This window comes from Pongo pygmaeus, chromosome 17 (genome assembly GCF_028885625.2).
Source record: "Pongo pygmaeus isolate AG05252 chromosome 17, NHGRI_mPonPyg2-v2.0_pri, whole genome shotgun sequence".
NCBI lineage: Eukaryota > Metazoa > Chordata > Mammalia > Primates > Hominidae > Pongo > Pongo pygmaeus.
In genome coordinates, this window is record NC_072390.2 from 30,846,053 (window position 1) to 30,873,335 (window position 27,283).

A 27,283-nucleotide genomic window follows, 5' to 3' on the forward strand; every position below is an offset into this window, starting at 1 on the left:
CTCATAATTAGATACTGTGTTAGAAGAGGCTCATTTATGGAGCACTGCGCTCTCTCAGTGACAGGTGTTAATGACATATCAACCCTAGTTTTCTATCAGATGTTAGAATAATCTAGCAAATTCTGTTGATAAAACATAAATCTTGAAAAATTTCTTTTAGATTATTTATAATTCTAACAAAGTTGAATCATTTACTATACTTTGTTGTAAAATGTTGAAAATTCCAACCTACAACAACCATTTAGGAAAACTATTTCTGTAATTTGATGTGAAATGCCATGCACTTAGTAGGCAAAGAGAGAGTCATACAGTGAATTACAAAAATTTTAACAACCTAATCAATTTCATAGTTGTTAAATTAATTGTGTGCCATTTCTCACCTTAATATTAATGCAGATGTTCTGCCTGTGAACACTGCACAATTTTCATTATTTATTTTATGAAGAGCTACATAAAATTCTCCATAAAACTCTTAACATGACATTTTTTGATTAATCCATTTTCCAGGTGAAGAAGCAAATACCAGAGAAACTGAATATTTATTGCTTTGGGAAGAATTGGTAGATCCCATTTAATGATAGTGAAATAACAATTTCATGGGATTTTTTTTAGGTTTGAGCTACAAAAGTTACTTTGTACTAGTAGTATATAAAATATCATTATTTTGTGAGTTATATATAAATAAAAATATCTTGGAAGATGCATTTTGTGGACAACAGCACTAATCATTATGCTAATCATTACGCTAAGATTAGCGCCTCTTCCAGAAACATTTAAATTTTATAATTTATGTGTATAATTTACGTGTGTAGATGTTATTCATTCATGGTCTCATTTACTTTACCAGGCATGCATAATTGGCTTTTAAATGGCTCATAGAGTATACTGACAACTGTAGGCTAGCTTTTTCTTAAATATAATGAAAGTTTGTTACATTCAGGAATAAAAGATTTTCTCCCATTTGTTAGGACAATACATGGATAATGCTAGTATTAATATTTTTGCTAAGGTGGTTCACATTTCTTTGATGTTTGGACTTTGTGATATTTAGAAAATCAATATTGGGGCTTTTTCAAATTTATTTTTATATATTTCTATATAGTTTTTTCTTTATCAGAAGACAATTCATATCTAAATTACATTGAAATGTCTGAAATTTTAAGAATTATAAATGTACTTTGAAGAAAAATTAATATGTGTTTAACAAATACATTCACTTTTTAGTTATTTTTAAATATTGTAAATAAACTCACTGCAAAACATTTAAACCCATAGGTAAAAATGAGTTGGATACAATTCCAGTATTAATATTTTTGGGATCAATTTATCCAGATTGTTTTAAATGCATATTTTTACTAAAATATTATTATACTACACATACCATTTTATAAACTTTTTATTTGACAATATTGTGAATTATTTTATATGTCAGTAAACATGGAATTATATTACCAAATTTAATGGCTACATATCATGTCATTGTATAAATATACTATATATGTGTACATATATTTTTATATATATTTATTTTTATATATATTATAAATTAAGCCTCAGGTAAGCCCCTATTATTGGGCATTTTAGACTAGATTCAACCTTTCTTTTCAAATAAAAAAGACTGTGGTGAACACACTTGCACATTCACATATGAACCAAGTATTTTTATGCTAGAGTTCTGAAACTGTCATTGCTGTGCTAAAGGCAATATGCAGGCCAGGCATGGTGGCTCACACCTGTAATCCTAGCACTTTGGGAGGGTGACACAGGCAGATTGCTTGAGGTCAGGAGTTCGAAACCAGCCTGGCCAACATGGTGAAATCCTGTCTCTACTATTTACAAAAAAATTAGCTAAGTGTGATGGTGGCGGGTGCCTATAATCCCAGCTACTCGGGAGGCTGAGGCAGGAGAGTTGCTTGAACCTAGGAGGCGGAGGTTGCAGTGAGCCAAGATCCCACTACTGCACTCCGGCCTAGGTGACAGAGTGAGACTCCATCCCCCAAAAAAATAAAAATAAAAACTAAAAAGCTATAAAGGCAATATGCACATTTTTTCCAAGACTTTTGCTTGACTTTGCCAAATGTTCTCTGAAGAGATCATGCTAATTTAAATTTTTTCAAACATGTATGAATCCTCTTTAATTCCATAGTCTTGTGAACTGTGGGTGTTATTTTAAATATGTGACAGAGTGCTTGTAGTAGGCTGGATAGTAATCCCCTAAAAGACATGTTCATGTCCTAATCCTGGAACCTGTCAATATCAACTCGTATGGCAAGAGTGAACATTACCTTATATGGCAAAGATGTGATTAAATTAATGATCTTGAAAAGAGGTTTACACTGGACTATACTAGATTCTCTGTGTGAGCCCTAAGTGTAATCACATGTATCCTTAGAGTTGAAGGATTGAGGGAGTTTTGAGGTAGATGCATAGAGGAGAAGGTGAAGACAGAGCAGAGAGAGAGAGAGATGTGGCTACAAGCCAAGGAAGACTGACAGCCACCAGAGCAAGAAAAGGCAAGGAAGGGATTCTCCCCAAAAGCCTTCTGAGGGAGCATGGTTCTACCACCACCTTAGTTCAGACTTCTGGCCTCAAGAAGAGGGATAGTATAACTTTCTGTTATTTTAAGACACCTAGTTTGTGACAATTTGTTACAGCAGCTCCAGGAATTTCATACAGTGGTATACAGACTTCACTGTTTTTGAAGATACTAATAATAGTTTCAAGGGAAAAATCTCTGAACCAAATTCTCAAGAATCATCAGATATATATGTATCATCATGTATCACAGATGGACTGGAAGGAGAGATACTAAGGGTACCTTATCAATAATGCCTCATGATTGATTTCATGTGGAGGTGATAAATGATAAGATGCACAATTCTGGCTTAAATATCTTAATGGAGGGAAATGTGAATCACCATGGTAGGTAATTAAGGAAGTGGAACAAGATGTCGAATTTAGCAATAGATATGGTGGGTTCGAGCTGCCAATAAACTATCCAGAGAGCAACTGTCTAGTAGTCTACAGTCCAGTAGTGTGATATTAGGCAAAATTATGAATCTGAGATTTATCAGTGCATAGCAATAACTAAATATTTGGGTATGGATGAGGTCTTCCTAGGGAGAAAACTTAGGTGAGGACAGAGCCAACGATGGGGCCCAATGCCCAGGGACCCATTGACTGACCACTGAGTTGATGAGAAAGAGAGAACTACAGGTAGAAATGAAAGATAAAGTAGGAACTTGACTTTATATTATTTTAAAATGTTAAGAGATTTTTATAAGCCAGAATATAGTCAGTCTATTTTGGTGAATGTTTCATGTCCAATGGAAAAGATTGTGTATTCTGCTTTTGTTGGGAGGAGTGGTCTATAAATGTGAATTATGCGGAGTTGGTTGATAATATTGCTCAGGTGTTCTATATTCTTACCAATATGCTATGTACTTGTTCTGTCAATTATGAGAGAAAAGTGTTGAAGTCTCTTAACTATAAATTCAGATTTATTTCTGTTTTCATTTTTATCAGATTTTGCTTTACATCTTTTAAAGCTCTAAGATACATATTTAGAATTGTTATGTCTTCTTAGAGAATTGACTTTTTTTGCAAGACTTAGTATCCTTATTTATCACTGATAATATTTCTCCTCCTGAAGTCTACTTTACCTATTAGCATAGCTACCCTAGCTTTCTTGGGTTAGTGTTTCTATGCTTTAACTTCTTCCATCTACTTTTTTTAAGCTGTTTGTATCTATTTAACCTGTCTGTACACATGTAAAGTGTGTTTCTTGTGGACAGCATATATTTGGGTTTTGATTTTTTTTGCCATCTATGTTAGCTGTTTTCTATTTGTCTTACCTGTTGTTTGTTTCTTTTCTCTTTTACTTAGTTCTTGTAAAAATTTAGCATTTTTATGTTTCTGTTTTTCCCCTATATTATTTACTCAATTTTGTTAATTTTTTAGTGTTTGCTCCGTGATTTGCAATAAATATCAAGTAGAGTCTACCTACAAATATTATAATCCCACTGCATGCATTATGTAAGGACCTTAAATAATATATTCTGAATTTCTCCCTCCCATCCTTTATCTTATTATTTTCATAAATTTAACATTTAAATATGCTACAAACATACAATATGTTGGTACCATTTTGGCTTTGGATAGTCAGTTATATTTTAGAGCAATTAAAATAAGAAAAAAATTTATTTCCCATTCATTGATTCTATTTTCAGCACTCTTTATTTCTTTGTGTAGATTGAAGTTCGTGTTTGCTATCATTTTCTTTCTGCCTATAGAACTTCCTTTACCACTTTTTGAAGGGTAGGTCTGCTGGCAATTAATTATTTCAGTTTTTCTTTGTTATTATGATACGGTTTGGCACTGTGTACCCACCCAAATCTCATCTTGTAGCTCCCATAATTCCCATGTGTTTTGGGAGGGACACAGTGGGAGATGATTGCATCATGGGGGTGGGTCTTTCCCGTGCTGTTCTCATGATAGTGAATGGGTCTCACGAGATTTGATGGTTTTAAATAAACTTCTTTCTTTTGTAAATTGCCCAGTCTTGGGTGTGTCTTTATAAACAGCATGAAAACAGACTAATACATATTACTTCTTCATTTTTGAAAAACACTTCAAAATATTTTCTGAATTCACATTTCTTTTTTTTAGCACTCCATTGTCTTCTAGCTACAAGTCTGCTATAGTTCTTATCTTTGTTCTTCTGCATGTAATGTATCTTTTTCTATAGTTGCCTCCAAGATTTCCTCTTTGTCCTTTGTTTTTAGCAGTTTGAATATGATATACCTGGGCGGATTTTGTTTGCTTTTTATCTATCATGCTTTGTGCTCTCTGAGTTTTTTTTTTTTTTCTGGCTCTGTAGTTTGCTGTTTGTCTTTAATTTTTAAAAGTTCACAGCCATGATTTCTTCAAATGTTTGTTCTGCCCTGTTGTTTCTCTTCTCTTTCTGTTATTCTATTTACATGTCAGTTAGACCATTTGATACTTTTTCACCTCTCTTGGGTACTCTGCTGCATTTTTTCCAAACATTTTTCTCTATATATTTCTGTTTGAGTAGTTTCTATTGATCTATCTTCAAATTCCTTGATTCTTTCTTCAACTATATTGAGTCTACTAATGAAGCTGTGAAGGCATTCTTCATCTCTGTTACTGTGGTTTTATTCAGTTCTAACATTTTCATTTGACTTTTTTATAGTTTGTGGCTTTCTGCTAAACTTCCAACCTGACCTTTTATCATATCCTTCTTTTCAGTTAAATCCTTTAACATTTTCATCATAGTTATTTTAAATTCCTTATCAGGTACTTCCAACATCTGTGTCATAGTTGAGTCTGGTTTTGCTGCTTACTTTGTCTGTTGGGAGTGTGTTGGTGGTTTCTGTGTTTTACTTTTTGACTTTCTATATAGTTTATGTTTTTATTGCTGTTGAAAATTGGACACCTTCTGTAGTTCAATGGAAACTGAAGTTAACAGTTTTTTCTGCCTAGTAATGGACATGCCTTTCCCTCTGCTGGGCCTTTAGTGCAGGGGTTTGAGTAAAACTAGTTAGGAGTTGGGTTAGGTGTGAAGTGTGTTATAATTGTTATTTCACTCAGTATACCATAGGTTTCAAATTCCTCTAGTAACAACTTGTTTTTAGGATTGAGGCTGGGCTGTCAAACGTGTTTTGTTTTGTTTTCTCTCAATGCTTGCTCTGTCACCAGCTTTAAGTCTTTCCTTTGCACTGAACCTTAGAGAAGGTCTCCTTCCACCCTTGTGTTTCTCTCCAAGCAGCACTGTGGATTACTTAAGATATCTTAGCTTGGCAGTGAGAAGTGGCAGCAGCAGAGTGTTCTCTGTTGTTCTCATTTCACCACACTATTAGACAGACAGTGTATCCCTCGATATTGGAGTGTGGCTTCCTTAGTTCTCCTGCCCCTTCCCGTCTGTAGTTCTCAGCCCAGAATCTGCCTCTCTATCTTCCCTAGGGTTAAGTTGTTTTGTTTTGTTTTCTGTTTTCTTCCCTCAGTGAAATTAGTTTTTTCCTGTGCCCAAGAGAGGCAGTGTTAGTTGCCCTTCACTCTGGACACTTTACTTAAACTTTCTCCAATAGGTTTATGACATTTTTCAGTTTCTCCAGCTTTTCATTGTAAGTGAGGGAAAGATCTCTTCCCAGCTTTCTTTACCTTAAAGTGAAAACTAGAAGTCTCTAGAACTGTTATTTTTTACTAAATCATTACACTAAAGACAACAGTAAGCAAACGTTTCAGTCTCAGGACCTCTTTACACTCTTAACAATTTTTGAAAACCCCATATTTACTGTATTAGAAATATAACTGAAATATTTCAAAATATTTATCAATTCATTTTAAAATAATAATAAACCCATTATATATTAACAATACATTTTTTGAAAATTAAATCTATTTCTAGAACAAAATATATTTAGTGATAAATATTTTAGTGATTGTTTTATAATTTTCCAAATCTGTTTACTGCCTGATTTAAGAGACCACACAGCTGGATTCTCTGCAACCAGTGGGTTGCCATGTCACAGTCACACATCATAAAACCTCTGGAAAATTCCACTGCAAACTCATGAGGGAGAGTGAGAAATGGAAATGACATCTTAGTAATATTACAAAAATAGTTTTGATCTTACAGACTCCCTGAACAAGACCAGGGTTGACTTCCTTCAATGGGTATAGAATGACTGCAATAAGGAATAAACACACTATGCTCCTGACTTCTGACCCTCACACTAATGAATATATATATCAAGCCCCAGAGTGATAGAAAGTTCAGTTTAGTTTTGTTATACTTCATTTTGTAGGACTTAAGAAAGAGAAAAATAAAAGAGTGAAAGTGAACCTAGTCAGTGTCTGAACTTGTGTTTGAACCCAGGTCTTCTGACTGTAGAGCCTGTGTTCTTTCCCCCATGCCATTCTGTCTCTGATGGGTTGGAAAACAGGCAAGACCAAGAGCACTTTTTGATTAATGCATATTTCCTATAGCATCTCATATTGGTCTTCCAAAAACTGATAACAACATCTCTTAGCCTCTTTGGCAGTAAACAAATATCAAGAAGATTATTGGATCTTATAGAAAGTTAGATGAACTTTGCCTTTGGGCATTTAGAGTTGTAGAGGTTTGTATATACACAGGTAGTTCATAGACTTCTGACTCTCTCATTAACCAAAGATCTTTAATACTTTTTAAAAGCTCATGGTGTGTGTTGTTCTAAAATGTCTTGTGGTGCATGTCTTACTTGAACTAGAAAATGGTTGATGTCAACCTGTAATTCCTTTACTTTTCATGGATAAAAGTAATTCAAAATGTAAAATTTGTTATTAATAAAATGTGCCAATTTTGATAATCCCTTCTAATGTAGGCATAATTCAATAGCAGCCTATTATCATCTGACCTTGGTATAAGTTCATCTATGGAATTTGAAACTACTTTTATTGATCCACAAAGGACACTATTGCCAGGATGCTTGAAAATAAATAATGACAGGATAGATAATATTATAGGATGAAGTGTGAACATATTCTTTGTTCTTCCTTAAAGGCCACTGAATCTTTGTTGAATTTCATGATGTATTAATATGTCACTACGCATTTAGGTTCTGAAGCATACGATATATTCTAGCCAGAATGCTTGCCAAGATATTAGTGCCAGAATTGAAATACTGCAATGTGTTTATTGAAGAGCATAAACATAATAAATAGGACTGCAGGTTTATATTCTACTGTGAAACCTCAAAGCGATCAAATGAGAGGGAGAGAGAGAAAGAGGACTCACAAGTTCTGAAAAACTAAAACCAATTCTCAGGCACTTACCAATATAATTAATAATGCAAATATCATGATATAAACACCCTGTCTTTATTGAATTCCAGTTGTATTTCAGTGTGTTACATTCTTTCCTGACATTGTTTCTGTTCTTCGCAATGACTTTCTGAGGCATGTGATAAGCCCATTTTGCAGATGAAAACACTAAGGTTCAGAGAGTAAAGAAACTTAGCCCAAGACATAAAGTTAGTAAGTGACAGAGCCGATTTTTGAATCTCTATCAGCTGAAGTGCAAAACCTATACCATTTACATTCCACAAAGCTGATTTATTAACAGTAGAAAATAAGTGAACCAGATTTATAGTAAAAAAGTTAATATTTGTTTTTAGAAACTTGAGTTGAATCCAGTGTTAAAAGGCAATTCAGTATGCGGAATTATGTTCTAATGAACTTTACAAATCTGTAACCTGTGATTTATTGCATGCAAGTCTTACCGATTTAACAATTTTTCATTTTTTTCAATGTTTATTTTATAAGGCAAGTAATCAATTTTAATATTACAAACACCACAATATTTTTGTAGTTTTTATTTTATAAACATTGTCATATCACATGTGCCAAATCAATTCAATGACTCAAATTTTAAGATACTAATTAAGAAAGTTGTCCAGAACATGATACTTTTCATTTTTCAATTGTGGATTACATTTTCATACAATTTGTGTGTTATCCATCAAAAATACTAACTGATAATATATTATACAAGTCTTTGTTCTGGGTGCTAAGGTTTATAGAGTATGAGAAACAGTATTTGATTTAAATTCACTTTGTAAACTACTCATTGATTATACATTGTTCCTCTAATATCAATAGCCATTATATATATAGTATATATATATATAGAGAGAGTATATATATATGTGTATATATGTATATATGTGTATATGTATATATGTATGTATGTATATATATATATATATTTCAGTTGACCCAATGTTTTAAACACAATGTTGTTTTGTATAATATCACAGAAAATCCTGTAGAATGAGCACATCATCTTCCTTCATAAATTAAGGACTGAAGATTCAGAAGATAAGTAACTTATGCAAATTGATACTGCTAGTAATTGGCAAAGTCAGAATTCAAATATAAAAATATCAAATTTTATAAACCATGTTCATTTGACAATATGAAGGTGCCACCTATTCTCACTTTGCTGAGAGAGAATGTAGTCTCTATATTACTACATTACTTATCATGATTTTTTTTTTTTTTGACAGTGTTGCTCTGTCACCCAGGCTGGAGTGCAGTGGCATGATCTTGGCTCACTGCAGCCTCTGCCTTCCGGGTTCCAGTGATTCTCCTGCCTCAGCCTCCCGAGTAGCTGGGATTACAGGTGTGTGCCACCATGCCTGGCTAATTTTTGTGTTTATTTAGTAGAGATTGGGTTTCACCATGTTGGCCAGGCTGGTCTGCAATTCCTGACTTCAAGTGATCCACCCGTGTCAGCCTCCCAAAGTGCTGGGATTACAGGCATGAACCAGCATGCCCAGCCCTTACCATGATTCTTATAACAGACCAAATTATGTCATAATGACATTGCTTATTTATATGCTAAACATCATATAAATACAATTATTCTATGTACACCAAATCTAAACTATCGAGTAACTTTTATTTATTGTTATGTGTAAAACAAAACAAAGTATTTCATCTTTATTTTGCAAAGCACTTCCAAGACATTTCATATAAATAGTTTAAATTTACTTTTATCTCTATCTTATTTTCCTGATGCAGGTAGTTGCCATATTATTGAATAATGTTTGTATTCTGTTTTAGCAATGTTATATGTTCTTTAAATGGATTATCTTATTTAGTAATCACTTTTCATTCACATTAGAGATGAAGAAACTAGGTTCACTGAATTGAAGATTTGACCAGCTTCACGTAGTCAATGTCCCAGTATGGCATTGAACGCAGCCTGTTGGATTCAGAGCCTAAGGATGAGGGATGGTCATTCATATTTAATTTGATGACCTCATGTCACCTCAAAGTGAAATTATTTCTGAATTGTTAAGAAGGACTGTGAAATATAGGTTTCCAAAAACCATTTTCTTGAAGTATAGAGTATATAAATAAAGTGTGGCAATGCTGTAATCATGGTGGCCCAGCTTGATGAATTTTCAGAATTTATATCCATGTCAGTAACCCCCAGATAAGAAAGAGAACATTATTATTTCTCCAGAAACCCTTTTATCTTTCCTTTGAGCCACTGCCTTCCTACAAAGGAAACCCCTGTCCTGATACCTAACACTAGATTTTATTTCTGCCTATGTTTGAGCTTTATGGAAATAATGATTATACTGTGTGTGTCCTTTTGTGTTTAGTTTCTGACTAAGATTAACTTTCCTAGAATTCAATCCTGAGATGGAGATTGACAAACAAGAAGTTGACTGGGGAGCCCTCGTGGCAGAATAGCCCGTAAGGGAGTAGGGGAGGGAGGTTCTGTCAGAAGGAGGAGTTGAATGGAGATGTAGTTGCCCCAGAGTCCTTATCCAGGCCCACACAGGACTTCAGAGCTTCATGGCACAAATGAGCAAGGGCGCCAGGCCTTGACCATCTCAGACTTGGGGAGGGAATGGAGGAGGTGCACTTGCATGTGCTGTAGTCCACCTGCCGGGCTGCTGGGATCCACTTGCTTCATTTAATCTCATGGGGAAGAGTTCCTCCAGGGAGTGGAATGAATCCCTAGCTGCAGCAGCTGGTCTCTGGGCTGCACTGCTCCTCCTCATGTCCTTTCTCTCCTGCCAGTGCTAGATTCCCCACATCCTCTGTTAGCATCTCTGTTTGTCTAGATGGATAACCAGGTAAAGTGATCCAGATCTCCATCTGAACACCATGCCTGTCTCAGGCTGCGGCACTTCTCCATACTCCATCACAGTTGGGCAGGGAGTATCAAAAACGCCCCGGTGAATTACCTGATGCCAGACATGTCCTTCCCTGCCTCCTTGTGAATATCATGGGCTTGACGCTCTGTAATAGCGTCCCCTCTGATCTGCCATCGCCTAAAAAGGCAGCACCACTGAGCATTGCAGCATTGCCTGTGCATGTCTAGGCAGCGCATTTCTTAGGACTTTGGCAAATCATGTATTATCCAGGATGGAGTGTGGGGACCTGGTGGGTTTTCTGGCCTTTGTGTATCCTGGAATCTATACCCTATCGTGTTCACTTCTCTGTATGTTTTTCTTTTTCTTTTTCTATTGTTGGCCTTGCTTTGGACCATTGCCACCTCCAAATTTCAGAGAGCCACCTTAGCAACATGAATTCTGTCTTCTGGTGTCCTTTTTAAGAGTTAAATCCTACATAACCGGTGGTTGTTCCCATGTCAATAAGCTGTTCCTTATTAAACTTTATGTTTCTCCATACTTGGTCCTAGACCCTGAACCCATCTTCTCAGCTCTAGCCATGCATGTTGGGCAGGTGCCACAGCTCCTTCAGTGTAGACACCCTTCTCTGTTAGCAGAGCCAGCACTTACCCAGCTGGATTATGTTGTTACCTGACCTAGTTATTGGTCTGGCAGCCTGGAGGAGAAGCTGACTATATCTTGATGAGGGCACTTGCTATCTTGCAAGGCAGAGCCCTCTGCATCATGTTTATGCCAGGCAGAGATGATAGCCTTAACAGAGTGGAGTGGGGCACTTGTTTAGGCCCAGGAGGTTCTGGGGAATCTAGTGATAAGAGATTTTCATGTGCATCAACTGAGATATTGCAAATCTCACGGTCCCCCTCTTTACTAACACAGGACCAGGCCTTGGCACAGCTGACTTGCTGGGGCTGGCTGAGATGTCCAGTTTCCCTTATCGTTAAGCCCTGAGCCTTATCATCAGCCTGTTCTGCATCTGACTATAGGAAATGAGTCTGTTTACACAATACCAAGGAGACTGTAGTAGTTAGTCTTGCAAGATGAGGACGTCCTTCCTCGCTTTAACTCCCCTGACATTCTCCCTATATAAGCATGTCTCATCAAGAAATTGAGCTTGTTTTTTGCTCCCCTTGAACCTGAGCTGGACTTTTGAAGGCTGTGATCAATCAAATGTGGCAGAAGTGATGGTTATGTTCTCGGACTTCCAAGCCCATTAAAGGACTGGCAACTTTCTCTTTCTCCTCTTGGAACCCAGCCATCATGCTGTTAGGTGCCCAAGCAACATGAAGAGGTCACATGAAGGAGGACTGGATGCTCCAGTCAAAATCCTAAGCTGATATCCTAGCCTACGGCCAGAATCCAATGCCAGCCGCATGAGTGAACCATATTGGATGTTGCAGAATGTGGAGCCTTCAGATGACTCCAGCCAATCTCACGTGGAGAAGAAAAGCTGCCTCGCTGAGCCCAGTCAACCTGCAGATTATGAAAGATAATAATAAAATGGTCATTATTTTAAGACAAAGTTTTGGGGGTGATTTGTTATACAGCGATGGAAAATAGAAATTGACTCCCTCTGATCTATTCACTTTGCTCTAAATTGCTGCTTTGTTTTTCATTGACTTTCTCTGATACACCCTAAGCAAGAGCCATCTGATCCCATTACCGTAGTTACTAGTCCACCCAAAGCTTGCAAACAGCCGTGATGTTGTATCCTCCAGTGTATTCTTTTCTGCCATTAAAAGTTTTAATAACTGTACCATTATCTCATCCCAGAGGCTATCAGTTCTCTACTGATGATGGGTCTCCGTTGTTAGCTGTGTGGTGGGTGATGCTTGGACTATTCCTTGTACCACCTCTCTTTTCTTGAGTTCTCCAGGAAACAGACTGTGAAACTCAGAGAGTTGCATGAAAAAAAAATTTATTGGAGAGCCTTCTTGGCAACACCATCTCCAAGGGGCTGAGAAAAGTAGGTTGGGCAGAGGGAGAATTTGAACTAAGATGCAATTGCACCAAAGACCTCAGCCAAACCCATGAGGTGCTCTGGAGTAAGGACTGTTCTCCAGAGATGTCCCATATTGAGGCAAAGGGGCAGGCCCATATCACCCACTTATTGGAGGGTTGCTGCTTTTGCCAGAGGAAGTCAGGCATGAGCCTTCAGCAGGCAAAACTCCTGGAGCTGGGAAAACGATTACCTCAGGTTGAAGTGGGGATTCTCTGTGGTACACCATGTCACGCGGGACAGCATCTTTTGTTGGTTATAATTGCGAGATCCATCGATGTTGCCATGCATAGCAATAGTTTGTTCTCATTGTGTCACGATCTTAAACTTTTTTGATTGCTTCTATTGCTATGAATGTTCTTGATTCCATCTTTTGATTATATATATATATATATTTGGGGGGGTTGTGTGTCTGAAAATAAAATTGCTGGATCAGAGGATACTGTATATGTAATTCCATTTATAGCAAACACAGTTTTCCAAAATGTTTTAAGCAATTTATACTTCCATCAGCAATGTATGAGAGTTCTGTTATATATGGTTTTATACTTTCATATTACATTTTAATGTTTGGAAATGGGATACTTAATATGCATATATACTTTATATGTATGTACCTATATGTATGCTTCTGATAATTCTCAGAATGCTATATTATTTGGAATTATTTAGAATCTACTTTAAAAATGGAAGTTAACTTTATCTGATTGTTTTGACTATTTTAGTATTGAAAATCTAGCTAAACTTATTGAATTTTTCTACCAATTTTTTTTATTTTTCCATAAGTTATTGGGGTACATGTGGTATTTGGTTACATGAGTAAGTTCTTTAGTGAAGATTTGCTAGAACCTGGTGCACCCATCATCTGAGCAGTATACACTGCACCATATTTGTTGTCTTTTATCCTTTGCCTCCCTCCCACTCTTCCCGAGTCCCTGAAGTCTATTGTATCATTCTTATGCCCTTGCGTCCTCATAGCTTACCTCCCACATATCAGTGAGAACATACCATGTTTGGTTTTCCATTCCTTAGTTACTTCACTTAGAATAATAGTCTCTGATCTCTTCCAGGTTGTTGCAAATGCTGTTAATTCATTCCTTTTTATGGCTGAGTAAATTCATTCCATCCTATATATGCAGTTTCTATAATTCTTTTTTCATGGAGTTAATTCATTCCATCCTATATATATACCAGAGATTTTTTATCCACTCGTTGACTGATGGTCATTGGTTTGGTTCCACAATTTTGCTATTGTGAATTGTGCTGCTACAAACTTGTGTGTGCAAGTATTTTTTTTCAAATAAGGACTTCTTTTCCTCTGGGTAGATACCCAATAGAGGGTCAAACAAATCAGTAAGAAAAAAAAAAAATCAATCCCATCAAAAAATGGGCTAAGAACATGAATAGAAAATTCCCAAAAGAAGGTATACAAATGGCCAACAAACATGAAAAAATTATCAACATCACTAATGATCAGGGAAATCCAAATCAAAACCACAATACGATACCATCTTACTCCTGTAAGAATGGTGTTAATCAAAGAACCAGTTAAACTTTAACCTGCATAAAGCTTTAACATAAATAACTAAAGACGTTGTCTCTCATCGATATTAATTTTATATCCCTCGCTATCTTCAGAAAGAAAAATGTATTGATTTTATTTTCAAGATTTGTGAATTCTGTGATAGAGATAGGAAAACCAAAAGGTTGCTATTTCTCAACATCACATTATCTGTAAGATACCCAAATTTGCAGATAGCATATTACTGCTTACTGCCTTCCACATAGGAAGTTTTGCAAATATTTTAATCTACTTGGAAAAAAAGAATTATAGAAACTGCAAAAGAAGAAAATAAATTAAAAAAATTAACTGTAGTCACATGTATCATTCTCTTTTCAGCACCATTTTTTTCTTTATAACTTAGAAAAATGGAATACTGTCAGTAACCACCTTTTCTTGCCTAATATTTTATATTAACTAGTTTCTTATCAAAAAACAAAACCCTAAGTTACCATTTTTTAAATTCTTTTATAGTTTCCATGTAGTAGATATATCATAATATTATAATTTGTTTAAATAACCTATTGCTGGACATTTGGGTTGTTTTTATTTTTTGGCTTCTACAAAATACAATGTGTGTGTGTGTGTCTGTGTGTTTGTGTGTGTGTGTGTATAATGGTTTCATTTGCCAATTGAGCTTAAATTCTAGAAGGAATTGCTAGTCTAGGTTAGAGCATTTTCCTAGATGTTGTCAAATTAACCCCAGAAATATTCTTATTTGACAGTGATATACCTACCTCTGCTTTTGAGTATATGATTTTTCTACACTTTGGCTGATATACAGTTTTAACAATGAATCACCTGTACCAATCTAATATATGAATAATATATGTTATTACTTTAATTTTTATTTCTTCCTTAGTAGTGAGGCTGAATTTTTTTGCAGACTTATAATGGACATATTATTAATTTTGTACATTTTGTTTTACTCATTTTTAATTGGTTTGCTCATCTTTTATCAATTTCTATCAACTATAAACCTTTTGCTGTCCCAACTGCCAATATGTCTCGTATGCCATATCCCCTATACCAATGTCATGTTTATATCTCGCCATTGTTTTTCAACTCTTATTGTAATTTTGACATATTCTTTTTTGGTTTTTTGTTTGTTTATCGCTTATGGTTTCTGGTTTGGCCTTAGGCTTATAAAAAAAAAACCTTTTCAATCCCTGGTTTTTCTGCTGATTTTAGTCTCCAGTTGGATGTAGTAACAATAGTGAACTGCCTACTGTTTTAGTTCTGTGCTTTTTATGGTACTTTCTATGGCTGGCATAGCACCTCTGTTCTCCCACCCCCTGCAACACACACACACGAATACGCACACCATTATAACCACTACCGTGAATATGCACCTGATAAATATCGACCCTTTTGGGAAGACTTTGATCAAGAATAACTTTTCTTTGGAGCCTTTCCTGACTCGCCTCCCTTTCTCCTCTCTGTAAACTTGACTGTTCTTTTCTTCATCTTTCCTTCTACCACCTCAAAGGTATCTATCACAACACCTCGAATACTTTAAGGCCCAAACTTGATTACAGATTCGTATGATCTTACTCAACTCTAAATTCTTTGACAAAATTCATGTTCATCTCCATACCCCCAGGGTGTATGATAGGACCTGCTGCAGGAGAGTCGGACAATAAATGTCTGTTGAGTGCCTGTTAGATACTTTTCTTATTTATTTATTTATTTATTTAGAGACTGAGTCTCACTCTGGCATAATCTCGGCTCACTGCAACCTCCCCCTCTTGGATTCAAGCAATTCTCCTGCCTCAGCCTCCCAAGTAGCTGGGATTACAGACACATGCCACCACTCCCAGCTAATTTTTTTTGTATTTTTAGTAGAGACTGGGTATCACCATGTTGGCCAGGCTAGTCTTGAACTCCTGACCTGAAGTGATCCTCCCGCCTCAGCCTCCCAAAGTGCTGGGATTACAGGCGTGAGCCAACGCACTCGGCCTGTTAGATACTTTTAGATACATGATTGAGGGAAGGGATTTGCCCAGACCCAGAAAGCTCCTAGGAAGCATAGCCAAGCCTAATGCCAATGCTAGGTTCTGTTGACTGCTCTGCGTTACTGCCACTCTACTTGCAAGTGGAGTCAGTAATGAGGATCAGTAAGCATATCCTTTGTACAGATAACTAAATCCAGAAAGTTTACATTCAAATTCCCTCTTTCTTTATCTAGCTTTCATCTAGCTAGAACTTATTTAATTTACCTGTGTAAAGATGACATCTCTTTCTCTAAAGGGAAAAACTTGGGCAGCCAAATAGTACTTTCGGGTGGCTAGAATTAAAAGTCCTCCCACCCCCAATTACCTTGTTTTTTACAGCAAATGCTACTTTTTTTCCCTTTAACCAAATTGTGTTTTGCCCATTATTTTTTCTGGTTGGTAAAATTTGCATTGCTAAAGTGGGATTAAACTTAACTGTTATTGTTTTGTGGCTAGAATTGCATGGAGTAAGCCACCTTCTTACATAAAGTAAATAGATTTCATGGTTCAGCAACTAACAAAAATCTAACTTAATGTGACAGGAGAGTGCAATTTTAAAAGTAAAGCTCCCAATGATCATAAAATCATCAACTTCTTTTGAGTGAGAAGAGACCACAGAAATTGCTTTTTATTCAAATTGCCAACCAAAGTCAACATTGCAGAAATATATTTATCCAGCTTTTGACTACATTGTCTCAGTTTGCACTTTCTCATAAAGCCACTAATTTTATATTTTATACAGTTCTCATGCTTATAAGATTTCTCCCTATTTCAAGATCAATTAGTCCCTCTTTCTCTCCATTTACTATTGCAGGACTCTTCTAACTGGCTTGCTGGTTGTCTTCTAATTCATTCCCTGACACAACCACTCCCAATATCCTACTCGAATTCTAGTGTATAGAGAGAATTAGAGGCTAAAAAAGGGCATCTACTTATGCGCTGCCTCTCTTCCCACCTAGCAAAAAGAGACTTACCTTTTCCTAGCAGTGTGAACTTGGACATTCACAAACCTCTGTTAACCTCAGTGTTCTCAGTTATGAAGCATGATAATACCTTCCTCACCTCTCAGAGTTGTTTCACAGATTAAAATATGTGCACAAAAGCACCCTTACAACTATGCAAGGCTTTATGTTAAATTCTCTTGAGACAGGAGAATAGGGTCTGGAGGCAGGGAACCTAAGGCTGATTCATGCTGACTTCCTAGAACTAAATCAGAAGGAAAACCCCAACTTTCCATGCTCAAGTAACAATGGGACCAGGGGTTACTGCCTTTGCAAACTCCCCTCCCTTTCTGCATCACAGATGAAAAATGGAAACTACTTCTGATTGGTCCCCTCCCACAACCAATCAGACTGGTGGTGGGCCTAGTTTTCATCTGCGTAGGGCAATAACTTTGTAACCACTTCAGCCTCTGATTGGTCCCCTCTCACAACCAATCAGACGTTTGCATAAGGTGTAACTTTGTAACGTAAGTCTCTGATTGGTTGTAGAAGGCTTGCAGAAGGTTGCCTTCTGCAACCAATCAGACTGATTGCAGGCCACGCCTTCACTTATGTAGGGTGTAAACCAAGTAACTAATGGGAATCCTCTAGGGTTTAAATACCTCAGAAAATTCCATAACTAGGGCTCTTGAGCTGAGCCTGCTCCCACACTGTGGAGTGTACTTTCACATCAATAGATCTGTGCTTTCATTCCTTCGTTCTTTAGTTGCTTTGTTTGTACTTTTTGTCCAATTCTTTGTTCAAAACGCCAAGAACCTGGACAACTGGTAGTCAAAACCTTCCCCTGGTAGCAAGTCTATTCTCTAAAGCTAGTTTGGAGCCCCTGTTGGTGGCACCAGTGATTCTAGTGTTTTAAGTGAACTCCCTGGACCCATCTTTGTCTTGAGATAGCCTTCTAAGCACACAAGATAAATCAGTTAGGTGAGAAACAGTGAAAGCCACTTTGTATTAAGTGTAAGAGTGTAAAATGTCAATCTTCAGAACAATAGGGACCTATTGTGTCCCCTCTCACTGTCTATTTTTATCATTATACATATACATATATATTTATATTCTCAGAAAGTGGCAAACTTGCTGAGAAAGAAAAAAAATGGCACTTTGAAAAAATGCTCATTGTGTTGTTCTTTGAATAATTCCTGACACAGTGCTGGACTTAAGGAAATATGTTTTTTTTCTTCCTTCCTTTCACTTGCAATTAATTATGAATGTTTCAAAGTAGTGTCTGAATTCCAGAAACTATCCAGAGAAAATGATATAGGAGGTATTGTAAATCTGCCATCTATGTTGTATTGATATATGCTTTTTCCAGCAGTGGAAAATGGACCACCGTGTTGCCCTCTGATTTGGATTGCCTTGAGGGATACCTATGGCATTAATACTCCTGCTTTGGCATGGGTGTTCTAGGTGCTGATGTAAACCCAATTTTGAGTTATAGTTTATAATTGCAAGAAAAATCCCTTTTCTTTTTCAACCACTAACGGAAGTGCTGAAACCTCACTTATGAATGTGAATACTTTTCCAACTGTGTGTAATTGAATGTACTTAAACTTAAGTAGTTGCTTATATTCTTGTTTTTTCCCCATACAATGAAGGTACCATTCTCTACCACGATTATTCTCTATATTAGTTATTTTCTCAAAGAACTAGTAGGATATAGTTGCTTCTATTTTTATCATTTATTTCAAGATCATAGGAAGGCATGGGGAGAAGCCTTTTTTGTTGTTATTATTTTTGTTTCAAAATCAAACTATTAGGTGCCTTACATAATCAGCCCATGTCTAGCATATGGGACTATTTTACTGTCCTGCCAGAGTCTTCTGTGACTTCGCTGCATTTGTCAGTCCTTTATGCGTTTTCCTCATGTTATTATAATCTCTGATTTCATAGGATTTCCTTTTAAATTGACATTTTCCTTTGAAAGACTTTAAAAAGAGATACAGAAAAAAATTATGTAGAGTAAGAAAATACAGACTCCATTCAAATTCATTAGATTTATTTTAACTTTCAAAGCTATTTCCCAGTAATATATGTAAGAGTAAATTAATTTTCATCTTTATGTAATATTATATGTTTTTGTCAGCTCATGATAGCTGTGCTTTTATTGTCTACCTTGGGTATTACCTGTGGCATTTATATTTTGTTGTTGTTTAAGCTTTATTCCAACTTCTTCCTTGCTGTGTTTTCTTGCGGTCTCCAGAGCAGCTAGTGTGTGCTCAGCAAATGTAAACTCAGTCAAATAATTATTAGGAAGGAAAACTGACTTCACAGGAAAAAAATCAAAATGTATTTCAAACTCAGCTAGAACTGAATTTTGAGTTATCAATGCTATTAAATGAGATTTCACTTGCTCTCATTCATTAATTAATATCCTAAAGAGTTATTCTTTCCAAGTCAAATACAGTGAAATACTCATATACTTATAAAAACAAGAAACTGTTGGATAAGGAACATTTTTATCACCATCTTCCCTTCACTACACCTTTTGCACTTTCCTTCCTCAAAAGTCCTGTGACTTTGCTGTCTAGAATGTGGTATCTCTGCAGGCACTGATCCTAAGAGCAATTTGGCAGAGTTTTGATTGGGACTGGGAAGTTTAAAGGTTGATGAACAGATAGTTTGGGAAGGAACTGCCTTCCCACACTATCTGAGCAAGTGGGAAAAAGGGCTGCAGAAGGGAGCCAGGGAGAAAAAATATAAGTGAGACCCAATTCTTCTTCTTGATATTTCATAGCCTAATTACTTAAGTGTGAAGCCTTCTCCAGAATAGCAAATAGATCTTGCAAATAATCCATGGACACTCAACTAGAGTTTGGCAAGAAAAAAAAATGATAAAAAGAAAGAAAGGAAGCAAAAGCTATTTCCATTCCAAGGGAAAATCTCAGCCTTTTAAATAATTATTTAAAAATTTGTATGCACATAGGAACAAATTTCTCCATTTTAAAATGGAACAAGACTTTGATTTGCATTATTAAAACATTTCTTAAAATATAATTTATGATTTGGCAGGAATATAATCAATGGGGGAGGGAAACTTTGTCATCAGAATTTTTGTGTGTATTTTAAAGCATGCATGGCGAAATATTGCCTATCATTTAAAAATTGTTATGTTAAGGAGAATTTTTCGCTAAAAACATCTTTTATTTTCTTTTCAAACATAGATAACATTAAGCTTTATTATTGTAATACCGAGTTTTAAAAATGAAAATTAAATAACGAGAATTTTCATTATGTGGGTAAAATTACATTGTATTTTCTGAATTTTAAAAATTCAACCCATATATTCCAGGTGTATTTTAGTTGATCATAGGAAAGTGGACTTTTTGGTGGAACTTCAGTACTTGGTTTATAGATCAGGTAAGCATTATATGCTCTCAATCCACATTAATGAGCAACCACTCACACATTGCAATGGACACTTTTAAACAGCAGTAGGGCCTGTAACATATCAACTTTAAATTTTGCCAACATTTCCAAATCAAAACTAATAATACCTACCATTAATTAATGTAGAAAACACACCTTTAGTTTGCAATATTATTCAGAAGAAAAAGAAATGTTAAGAATATCTTTAAACCTAGTATTAGTCATGGTCAGAGTTCTACCATCATTCATATATTGAGCCATTATCTTTTGCAATATAATACTAAGTGAAGATTTCAAAGTGTGCAATATTGTTGGAGATAGGAACATTTATAAATCTGTACAATCTCCATTAAGGCTGGCTTGACCTGTAAACATTCCAAATAATTGCTTTGGGAGACAGGGAAATTTTGGTGAGAGATGTGGTGAAAAAAATAAGCCAGCTCCATTTGCTGCTGGCTACAGGCATATCATTATGGACTCTAATGGTCCTTTTGACTGTCTTCTTTTTACTTCCTCTAATTTCTCTTTTTGCAAAGCAACTTTTTACCAATTCGGTGCTTTTTAATAATTAAAAAAGCAATACTCTACAATGGTAACATCCTAATGTTAAAGAAAATTGGCTTTGAGATCCGATTCTGATGTTCATGGGCCAAGTGACCTTGAAAATGTCATTTCACCCTGTCTGAATCGTTCTCATCTGTAAAATAGAATTAACCATGTCTTCCCGGCCTGCTTCCCATAGTTTTCTTGAAGAGCAAATAATGCATTTTCTTTGTTATTTTGAAAATGACTCCACTAAGTGAATGTGTGAGATTATTATATTTTAGTTCCTAACATTAATAATATAAATAGAGATATCTGTTTCTGATAAACCTGTTTTGTTCACCAATTTAAAAGTAATTTCCTAAAATTTAGTGGATTAAATGAAACATTATAAATAATATAGATGTGAGTTTAACTATGACCTCTTATACATCTTAATGTCCTAAAGGAGTGTTAATATTATCATAGCTAGATTACGTGAAGACATTGTCTTCTGATTAGGTACTTATTGGCCAAAGAGTGGCGAAGTTCAGTTATTGCCAAAAGGGATGATAAATTTTAGTGTTCTCTGAAAGCTGTAATCAGTAGACCCCTGCTATTGGATTGTGTAAGTGCTGAGGCTACTTTCTCTCAAGGAACCCTGGCACTTTACTCTCCCTGTCTGTGTCCCCTCAGTGTGGTGCTTAAATCACCTAGGTGCTTGTTAAAATATAGATTGCTGGGCCCTTGCTGCCTGCAGCCTTAAAATATAGTTTAGAATTTGGCCGGAATATAGTCAATGGGAGAGGGAAACTTTGTCATCGGAATTTTTGTATGTATTTTAAAGCATGCATGGTGAAATATTACCTATCATTTAAAAATTGTTTTGTTAAGGCAAATTTTAAGCTAAAAACATGTCTTTTATTTTCTTTTCAAACATAGATAACATTCAGCATTATTGTAATACCAAGTTTAAAAAAATGAAAATTAAATAATTAGATTTGTCATTATCTGGGTCAAATTACATTATATTTTCTGAATTTTAAAAGTTCAACCTACATTTTCCAGGTATATTTTAGTTAATCATAGGGAAGTGGATCAACTTCCCTATGATCAACGGGATTATGCTCTTTAAAGATCTCCAGATGCTGCTGACACACACTAATGATTAAATATCACTAGTTCTTGATCACTAAATTCTCAGTCTGACAATAAGTGTAATTCTTCTAAATTTTATAAGCAGAAAACTCAGAAGGAAAAAAAAAAATACTTTCTCATGCCTAGTATAGTGCCTGGTACTTTTGTTCTGGATCTGTTTTTACTGGCAGTTGTGGCTTTTTTGTTCTATACAGAATAAGCAGCATGGTTTTTGCAAAGAAAGTAATTTTAAGAATGCAAAGATGAGGTTAAAAGATTTAAGCTTCTTTCACACCTTTCATCCAAACAGGGTCTGTGATTATTAACTGAAAAATTGTAGAACCCGTTTTGACAAAGGAGTTTTGTGTTGTGAGCTATAATAGGAATTGGTTTGGCTTCACCTCCAACTGAAATAAATGAAACTTTGGATCTGATCATTAACCATTTTGGAGTGCCTCTGCTGACATTAGTAATAGTGTGTCACTTGATTTCCTGTTTGCTGCATGACTTACCCAACCTGATACTCTTTGGCTGATACTTCTAACTAATGTGGAAAATTTTGACATATTTTTAACTACCCAAGGAAGAGAAGAGTTGACTTGTGTTTGAGTGTGAAAATAAGGACCTGCAGTGTATTTACAAATAGTAAACTTCAGTAGGGAGGATAGGCTGAACTCAGGGAAAGGAAATCTTTGAAACTTTGAAGCCAAAGTGGATTGATCTATAGCAGGAGCTCTTAAAGTGTGATCCCCAGCCATCAGGTTCAGTACACGGTGGAGGTTGTCATACATGCACATTTTCAGGCACCACCACAGATCAGTATTCTTGCCTGTTGAGTTAGCCATGACATGATGCCGTCAGCGCTTGAATTTATTTTCTCAACTTCTGACTTTGTCCAAAGAGTCTTAACATTTTGGCCTCCTCAGTCACAGAGGTTGAACCTTAGTTTCAGCTGCTGTGTCTACCAGTTGCTCCCCCGAGAGCCCCACAAAGAACATTCTGTGTATGTCCTGCAGTCTTTATTTCATGTCCTTTACACTTAGTGACATATATCCGTGAAAATATACATGCGACACAGGAAAGAGCCAACCTGACAATTTCCTTCTCTGGATTGTCCCCAGTGGCCCAGGCATCATCTGCCCATTAGCAGATGCTGTAGCAGCAGGTTGGAAAACTCAGCCTGTCCTTTTTCTGTTCCGAACAACAGCAGGAGAGGAATTGTCCTTTATGAGATATATTAGGTCAAAACTTGAATGTTTTCACAGAATTATTCAGGTCACCTTGTCCCCAGAGAAAATCAACCTGATCAGCCACCTGTTAACATCTTGTCAGAATCTTTGATTGTTTCCTCTAGTCCTAAAGGGAACACCAGCACCATGCTTGGCTGCTGGGGGAATGGGGAGTGCAGGCAGATGCTCAGGGGCTTGCTGCAGGTGGATGTCCCGGGTAGTTGTTCAGGAGGAGGCCCTGGGGGTGTGGTGCAGGTGGATGCCTGGCAGGGGTAGGGGAACACGTGGTGCAGGAAGCTGCCTTCAAGAGTGGTGCAGGTGTCACTGCAGATCCTCGATTTGTTGACATCCCTATACTTTTTTTATTCAGGGCTTTATTAATGATGCTCTCAGGGCCCTTCTGAAACTAGACATACCTAGCTTTTTTCCCAAGTCAGGTTGCTGCTTAGTAAGCATAGAAATGAGTCAGTGCTTTACAGGTATTTATGCATGGAAGGGGAGAAGGCAGGTCTTGGGAAATACAGGGCACTTACAGAATAGGTTCTTTAGCTCCGTATGAAGTGAGGGATATTCTTCTTCATTTTTTTCTAATAGATGTCTCTCTCTATGCCTCTTGCTTCTCTACCTGCCTCACTGGAGAAAGCCAGCCTCTGCACCCGTAATTGAAAAGTAGTAAGCTTCACATCCTGTGGGATTAATTGTGCTGAATCAGAGTGCTGGCTTTATCCCTAACAGTCTCAACAAAGGATATCTGAGGAAAGATGGAGAAAAAGCCATCCTAAGACGTTGTAAAATAGTAAAAAATAACACTTGACATCAGCTGCTGCTATGTTTACATTTTTATTTCTCTACTCATTAGCTGTTTAATTTTGGACAAATAAGTTTTCTGATGCTCAGTTTCATCACCTGTAAGATGGGATTCTAATAATACTTATTTTACAAGGATTTTTCAAATAAATGTAATTAATATAAGGTAAATGCACATAAATAGACCCTGAAACACTAGTAGCTATCATTTGTTACTCTTGTTGTTTTAAAGAATTCTTGTTGGTAGTAGCAGATTAAACATTTCCAGTGTAAAAAAAGATAATTCCGTTTGGTGTCAATAGTTTTTTAAACATAGAAGTAAATCCTTTCTTTTTAACAATTTGACATTGAAGTGAGTTATCAAAAAGATATTTTGAAATCACCTTTCCTAATGATTTTTAAAATGGGTCAGTCTAGGCCAGGTGTGGTGGCTCACGCCTCTAATCCCAGACTTTGGGAGGCCAAGGCGGGCGGATCACGAGGTCAGGAGATCGTGACCATCCTGGCCAACATGGTGAAAACCCTTCTCTACTGAAATAAAAAAAATTAACCGGGCGGAGTGGTGCGCGCTTGGAGTCCCAGCTACTTGGGAGGCTGAGGCAGAGGAATTGCTTGGACCCCGGAGGCGGAGGTTGCAGTGAGCCGAGATCACGCCACAGCACTCCAGCCTGGTGACAAGAGTGAGACACCATCTCAAAAAAACAAAACAAAAAAACGGCACTCTTGGTCTGGAATAGCCTGGCTTGTCTTACATGGCTAAACTCTAAAAATTCTTCCAGGTTTGTGATTTAATGAATTACCCCTGGCTTAATGGACACATAGAGTATTGATTTAAGTAACACAGATGAAAGCAAAGGGACAACAGTTTCTCTCCATTTACCAATTTCCAGTATTTCTGAAGTGGCTCCTATATTTATCTTTTCATAGCAGCAATAATGCCTTCAATGTCCATCCCCACAATCATCTTCCATCAGTTTCGAAACATTTTCTGTAATAGCTATTAAGTTAATAGACACTGCGGGGTCTGCTACACTGAGAGCTGGTAAACAATTTGTCCAGGATCAAGCAGGGCCAGGCATGTGTAATTTCAGTTGGTATGTCCATAGCATATCCACTTACTGTACTGCAGTTTCCCCTTTCACTGTATTTGAGTTCAACTTCTAAGGTTACTGGAGAAAGTGAACAGTCACGTTTCTAGTAATGAAAAAAAATTTGCTTTATTAAAGTTTGTTTTTTTGTATTCCTGCAGAAAAGCAATGGGGACAAATTGGGGTTTTCAGGAATTCCTATTAGATGTTTGCCTATTTGTACTTAAAATGCTTAAACAGATGCTGTTCTTTTTCATTGTTTGCTTTTCATAGATATGCCTTATCTCCTCCTATGATTTTATGTGGCCTATGGCTCTGAACACATACAAAGATTTTATGAATATTTATTAACATTAATTTTGATATACATTGGTATTTCTAAAAAACTAAATGGCAGAAACAATACACATCTGAGTACATACCCCTTAACTAATAGATCATATTGTATCCTCCATTCTCTATTTAGAATTATGCCTTAGGAAGTCATTACATCTTAAAAATAGAAGCACACACTAAATTAGAATAACATATTGATGAATGATCTATAAAACAGCTTTTTTTCATTCATAAACCCTGCTCTTATTAGCCAGATAAAAATGTCCTGAAAAAGATGATTTAAGAAATCTTTACCTCTGGCTGATTAATTTAAATTGTAAATACCACTGGTTCCTAACATATGGTAAGACTGATCTACAAAAATTAACAATTTATCCTTATGTATCTTAAAATTTTATCAACTAAAAACATAATAATGGTTGAAATTTACTTATTTCAGCTCAAATAATTCCAGATTCAGGACAGTTTTACTCCATTAGCTTGTGGCTTGTACTGCTTCTGAAAAAAAAAATACTTATTATCTCTGTAAGGTGTAATAAAGAGTAAGGAGCATATCTGAGGAAAAAAAATATTTGAGGACTTTGCATTTCTGTTACAATATACAAATGCATGCTGATAATTTCAAGTGAATATAATCAGTTCAAAGAAGATGAACATAGGATCCAAGAAGTGCTTTGATATAAAGTGTGGTTTCAAAGTACATAGAAGTAATAAATCAGATGTTTAAAATGTTATTACCTAGACTTTACTAATTTAAAATGATCTATTTTAGTACTTACTCTGACTTTTATATCAGTTACAAGTAACCAAAATCAGCTTTTCTGAAGCCAGACTAAGGAAATATAGGCTTCTAATGACATAGTTAAGTCATGGTTGTTGAGGAAACCAGTACTAGTAATAATGACTACAACAACTTGTTATACATGCTACACACTAGGTATTATGCAAAGGACTTTAAGTGATTTATTTTATTTACTTCTCCCAACTACCCTATGGTGGAGATACTTTATCATGCCTATTTGACAAGTAAAGGCATGGAGCCTCAGAGTTTAAACACCCTGCCTTGGTTACATAGCTAGTGAGTAACCCTGGGATCAGAACTCAGGTGTGTCTGGCTCCAGAGCCCATGTTGTTACCTTTTGGCTCTAGCACCTTCATTCCATGGCAGCTTTACCCCTTTGTTTCATTCTTTCTCCACTGTGATTTTATTGTACAAATGATATTCTAATTAGCTTAGCAAATTTGTGTACATTATGCAATATGGGTTTGGGAAACCATCAGCAAAACCCAGCCAAGGGCTCTTCCTTCAGTGAACCACAGACACTACCCTCCAGCATGCTCACCCTCTCCATCTGTCTGGGAGACTCATCCCTCCTTCTGGCTCATGTGGTAAAAAGATATAGGAGGTTTCTCTCTCTTGCTCTTCCTTTTGTACTTCTTTTGGTCACCCAAGCCCCAGCATAAGTTTCTACCTTTCCAAGTGAACCAACCAAATTGTTCTTGAGAGGGAAGAACATGTGGCTTCCTCTCAGAG

At 36.2% G+C, this 27,283-nt stretch overlaps 1 protein-coding gene across 5 annotated transcripts in view; it reads left to right on the forward strand.

The window, feature by feature from the left end:
• The window catches only part of DLGAP1 (DLG associated protein 1), a 977,987-nt gene that overhangs the window by 30,533 nt on the left and 920,171 nt on the right, over positions 1-27,283 (forward strand). The window contains exon 2 of one of the 5 annotated variants that reach the window (XM_054461416.2): positions 9,069-9,184. The exons of the other annotated variants lie outside the window; for them this stretch is intronic. The gene's annotated coding sequence lies outside the window, so the exon portion shown is untranslated. The remainder of the gene's footprint in view (positions 1-9,068; positions 9,185-27,283) is intronic. 5 annotated transcript variants of the gene reach the window in all.